We start from the raw sequence: 5,815 nt of genomic DNA, 5'->3' as shown, positions 1-5,815 counted from the left end.
GAGAAGGTAACCAAGCTGAGGGTGGAGCCATCTAAACCCTTTGACATTGGTCGTGGGAGCTGCAGGATTTCGAGTCTGCCTTGCTGCATTTCCCTCTTGCTTTGGTCCAGTATTTCCTCACTCTGTCCCCATTCCTCCCTTTTGGAATGGTAAGGTATGTTCTGTGCCACTGCATGTGGGACATATGTAATTTTGCTCTTTTAGTTGACAGAGGATTACCCTTAAGAGACTGCCTTGAGTCTCAGAAGAGATACTGGACTTAAACCAGTATTGAGATTGTGAAAGGCTATAGGCATTTTTGAAGCTGGACTACATACATTTTGTATTATGATGTGGCCACAAGACAAGGGAGTGGAATGTGGTAGTTTGAATGAGAATGTCCCCCACAGTCTTGGACCCTAAATACTTGGTCCCCAGCTGGTGGCTGCTTGGGAAGGATTAGGAGGCATGGCCTTGCTGGAGGAAGTATGTCACTGAGGATGGATTTTGAAGGTTTCAAAAGACTCATGTCATTTTGAGTTAGCCTTTCTGTTTCTTGCTTGCAGTTCAACCTGTGAACTCTCAGCTGTTCCTGCTGCCATGACTTCACTCTGCCACTAGGGACTCGAACCCTGGACAGGAACTATAAGTCCAACCAAAATCTTTGTTTTATGAGTTTGCTTGCTGTGGGATGTTCTGTATGGCAAATGTGTTGCTCGATTGGTCAATAAATAAAACACTGATTGGCCAGTGGCTAGGCAGGAAGTATAGGCGGGACTAACAGAAAGGAGAAAAGAAAGAACAGGAAGGCAGAAGGAGACATTGCCAACCGTCATGATGACAAACAGCATGTGAAGATGCCAGTAAGCCACAAGCCATGTGGCAAGGTATAGATTAGTAGAAATGGATTAATTTAAGCTATAAGAACAGTTAGCAAGAAGCCTGCCATGGCCATACAGTTTGTAAGCAATATAAGCCTCTGTGTTTACTTGGTTGGTTCTGAGCGGCTGTGGGACTGGCGGGTGAGAGAGATTTGTCCTGACTGTGGGCCAGGCAGGAAAACTCTAGCTACATTTGCTCAGGCATGGTTTTTGCTCATAGCAGCAGGAAAGTAGCTATTATACCAACCCTTGAGTTCCCGCTGTCTGTGTAACTTGGCTGTGCAGGGCAGGAATTGACTATACCTCAGGGACCTTGACAGGCTGGTGAGGAATAAAATGTCTTACACGAGGTCTAGTTACTGCGTGTCCAAAGCCTGGTCTCTGAATTATTTTGCTGCAAACCAACTGTCTCACAACCTTCTTATAATGTCCTGAACATGTTCAGAAAGCATCTGAAGTCACTCACCACCCTGTCCTGTGGCCACTGAGCCTCAAGAGAAAGAAGAAAGAGGAACTAGAGAGGCCATGGTACTTCTCTAGTTTGAAGCAAACTGAGAAAGGGCCCTTTCAGTGGTTCTGTATGCTCCTTTTAACGCACTGCAGTGGTTAACGCACTGTTCATGCAGTGATTTTCAAGCTAGAGCTGTGTTTGATTGTTTTTTTAAAAGTCGTTTGCCAGGCCAGTGGGTTGTATCAGTGTCTGTTTCCTGGTCATAATCTTGTGCTGTAGTTATGGAAGCCCTCAGTGTACTGTTATTTTCAACATCTAACATAATCCTATATATAATATTATAGAGAAACTAATCCAATTATCTCTGAGTAAGAGTTTAAGATGTAGCCTCTGAATAATGCAACAGATCAGATATGACATAGATGATAAGTAGGTAGATGGGAGACAGACAGATAGACTGACATATAGGCAGATGGTAGAGACAGACAGACAACAGAGCTTCTCTTCACACCCTGCATCTCCAACACTATGATCTCTTCATCTCAACCCACATTTCATTTGAAAACATTTACAGTTATTCCTAGATTTTTTTTTTCACATCCCTGAGCCACAAACATGCATACATTCCTGGTGCTGGCAAGTGTCTTTGTTATAACCATGAGGATAATATGTTTATTTAATTGTTTTTTCCAACCATAGTTATAAAAGCTTTAATGTTATCTATATTCTGCCAATCAGGATAAAGTGCTTCTCCAATATGATGTGTATGAAAATAACTAATATTGCTCTCTATAATTTGGCTATCATATTACTCTCTATAATTTGGATTACTGTTTAATTCAGTATATGGAGCACAGTCTCTGACCTTGTGACATGTGCCATAACTGGTGTACCAATTAGTTTTTGTCACCTTGAGACAAACTAGAGTCACCTGGGATGAGGGAACCTCATTGGAGGAATAACCTCCTTGAGACTGGCCTATGGGCAAGTCTGGGTGCATTTTTTTATAAATTAGTGACGATATGAGAGGACCCGGCCTGCTGGTGGCTGTACCACTTCTAAGCAGGTGTGCCTGGCTTGTATAAGAGAGCAAGCTGGAGCAGCCATAGCGCTAAGCCAGTAAGCAGGGTTCATCCACGCCGTCTGTGCCATGCCTGACTCCAGGTTCCTGCCTTGCCTTCCCTTGGTGATAGACTGTCATGTGGAAGTGTAAGACGAGGCAAACCCCTAAGTTGGTTACGTCAGGGATTTATTACAGTAACAGTGAAGAAAACTAGAACTCCTGCTTTCTCTCATTTTTTTTTTTATTTGCTGTGATAACACACCAACAGTTGAGGACTCAAAAGTCATAATTCAGCACGTACTTTTTACTTTCCTAATTTAAAAAAAAAAACAATTAAGCAGCTTTACTTTGAGATAAATAAAAATTTAAATGCAATGATAGGAAAGAAAAAAAACTTTCAACATATTTTTTACTCATTTTCCTCCCATTGTTAGTATTTTATGACTGTTTTATGGTATAATACCATAACCAGGAAGTTGACATGAATAAAACCCATTGATACTCAGATTTCCGCAGCCTTGCTAGCCTGTGTGTGTGTGTGTGTGTGTGTGTGTGTGTGTGTGTGTGTGTACATGCCTCATATTTGTTGCTGTATATAAATATTCTTTTTTTCTTGTCCATTAAATTTTCAGCTGGGTGGACACGGGACTCCATTTGTGTTTCTGCTTGTGGCGACAGGAGATAGAGGTTTCGGCCACAGAAATCAGAACCCACCCAGCCCTGTGCTGTTTCCCCGTGATAGCAGGAAAATGTTCCATTTGAAACCCGCTCCACAGAGCATCATTGGCAATCGCAGCAAACCAGCAGCAGCTCCGGGCGGGTTCTGTCTGCCATGGTTTTCCATCTGAAAGCTCCGCGCATCCACGGATTGGCTCCTCCCTCGCCCTTTTCTTTCCGATTTATTTTGAACAGATGAACTGAGTAAGATGAGTCACGGCTTAAGGAAGCAAATGCACTCTCCAGAGAGTTGTAGGCATGTGACTAAATTGCAACAAGTTGTTTAAGGCAGATAGCAATGCTTCCTAATTAACAGCATTTAAAAATTAGAACGGTGAGTTAATTCTTTAGTGTCAAATGAAAAACATGAAATGCTGATGGGTCTGGGGACTGCGAATGAGGAAACCATGCCTTATAAACAGCTGCAATAATTTCCACACGGATCATGTCTTCACTGTAAACTAGCCTTCCCCCACACCTGAGTTGTGCCCACTTGTGACATCAGTCCACAGACACGCGCAAAACTGGGACAGCTGTGTTCCCGCTGAATCCCTGGATGCTGCTACAAATGGGCCGAATGATTGTTGTTGGCAAGTGTAGAGGACAGTGATTATTTTCTCAGGAAGAAAAGATATTAAATGTATTTTCCTCTGTTTTAACACAAATGACAGATCATTTAGAAAAACAAGGCTTAACCCTTGTTGGGAAAGATGACCTCACGTTAGTATAACGGCCTTATGCAGCTCTGCTCATGCCAGACTTTTTCCATCAGGCATGCATTATCACTTGACACACTTTTCCAGTCGGGCTCTGCTCTCCCCGTCTCCCCACACTTCCTGAAGGAGACACATGTGAGAGGGAAACATTGGAATCCACGCTAAGAAAAGAAGTGGCCCACAAGCCTTTTTGCCCAAACCCAAGTGTTTGAACCACACCTTCCTTTTTGAATAGTTTGAGAGCTTAGGCAGCATTGTGTATGAGGTCAGTGGTCTCCCCCTTACCCTTTGGGAGATATAGTCCAAGATCCCTAAAACACTGAGCACTGTAAACTCTACATGTGTGATGTTACTTTTGTATATAAATGCCCATGGAAAGGTTAAGTTATAACGCAGGAAGAGATTGACAACTATAATTATAAAATGGAACAATTATTATAACACACCGTGAGGAAAGTTATGTGAGTTGGATCTCTTCCTCTTGGAATAGCTTGCAGATCTTAGCAATATTACTACATGGTTTTCTTTCCTTATTGAGAAGCTTGATGTTCTAACACTCAAAGGAATCTACAGTTCTTCGCTGGCATAGCTGAATTGCCCTTGTCACTACCCCTGAAGCCATTGTAAGTAAACTAAAGGTAACTTGGGCACAGAAGGTAAGCCAGTCTACTAGCAGACCCTAACAAGTGAGTAACATACGCAGCATGGAGACACTGGAAAACACATGGGTTCATATCCTGGACAGGACAGAACCTTAAAATGCTACAGAGAAGAATGTGCAATTTAAAGCTTATGAATTATTTCTTTCTAGAATTTCCCATTTAGTAGTATTGGACCGCAGTTGATCACAGGTAACTGAAATCACAGATAGATTAACCACGAGTAAGGGAGAAAGGCTGCTACAGTGGTTGAAAATAGACCTACAGGGTCTAAATGATGGAGCCCTGTGAAGAATGTCTGCCGCGTGTCTCCTCAGCGTGCCACATCCTGGTCTTTAGTTTCATGAGTCTCTGTTGTTTTATCCTGGAACTTTCACTTGAAAGCAAAATGAGAGAAATCCGCCAACTTCCTGAACCCCAGGGATCTGTGAAGCGGGGCTGGGAACTCTACTCCTGCTGCTGCAGAAGTGCTTTCTGGCCAGGCTCAGCGTTCTGAAGCATCTTTGTTCGGACCCCAGTGTTCTGGATCCTGCAGAGAGGTTCACTGGATGCAAGCAAACGAGGTCAGTGGACTTTTTCTCGTTGCACTGAGCAGTGAGCATCCTGCCAGCAGCGAGGTTGTGAAGGCCACGTGTTGAAGTGGATCCAGGCTCTACTTACATATTGGTCAGAGACATGGCATCAGCAAAAGGCATCATATCTGAAGTTGCATTTGTCAGCAGAGCATGGCCAAAGAGATGAAACTTAAAAACCATCCAGGCCTCTTAAGAAACAAGTAACAGAGACAGCGGTCTAAGGGGGTGGGGGGTGGGGGGAGCCAACAAAATCCTTCTTCCAGTTGTGCTGATGAGCTCCTTTCCTGACCCATAGGATGCCAAGCATAAGCTAACCCTGGCCCCATAGGGTGTGGGAGACAAGCCCAGGCTTTTTGGCCTGGCCCTCAAGAGCACCAGCTGTCTGACATAGGACTGTTTGCAATTAGCCTGGTTCACCCAGTTCCAAAGAGAGGCCTGGCTCGTCCTAAGTCTGGCAGTGTAATTCATCAAAAGCATGGATTTGGATGGTGTCCCACTGAGGCACTCAGGAACAGAGAGCCCTCCAGCAGTGAAGTCTGCCTCTGGGAGAAGAGGGGTTGGGGAGGCCACCCTATGTATGCTGGGAGCCTCCTCCACGGGTGGCTCAGCCTCAGCTCTGAAAAATATGGATGAGGGATGAGGGTTCTCTTAGAAAGTGCTCCGAGTTACTCACGTTCCTTCATGCAGGGAAGCACAAGTCTGACTCAGACAAAAGCAAAAGCCCCATAGGGCCCAAGCCACTCATCCAAAAAGGATGGCTTCAGCTGATGGGAA

The sequence above is a fragment of the Peromyscus californicus genome, unplaced genomic scaffold, assembly GCF_007827085.1.
Source record: "Peromyscus californicus insignis strain IS unplaced genomic scaffold, ASM782708v3 Scaffold_21__1_contigs__length_65335640, whole genome shotgun sequence".
NCBI classification, from domain to species: domain Eukaryota; kingdom Metazoa; phylum Chordata; class Mammalia; order Rodentia; family Cricetidae; genus Peromyscus; species Peromyscus californicus.
Note: the sequence above shows the minus strand (reverse complement) of the source record.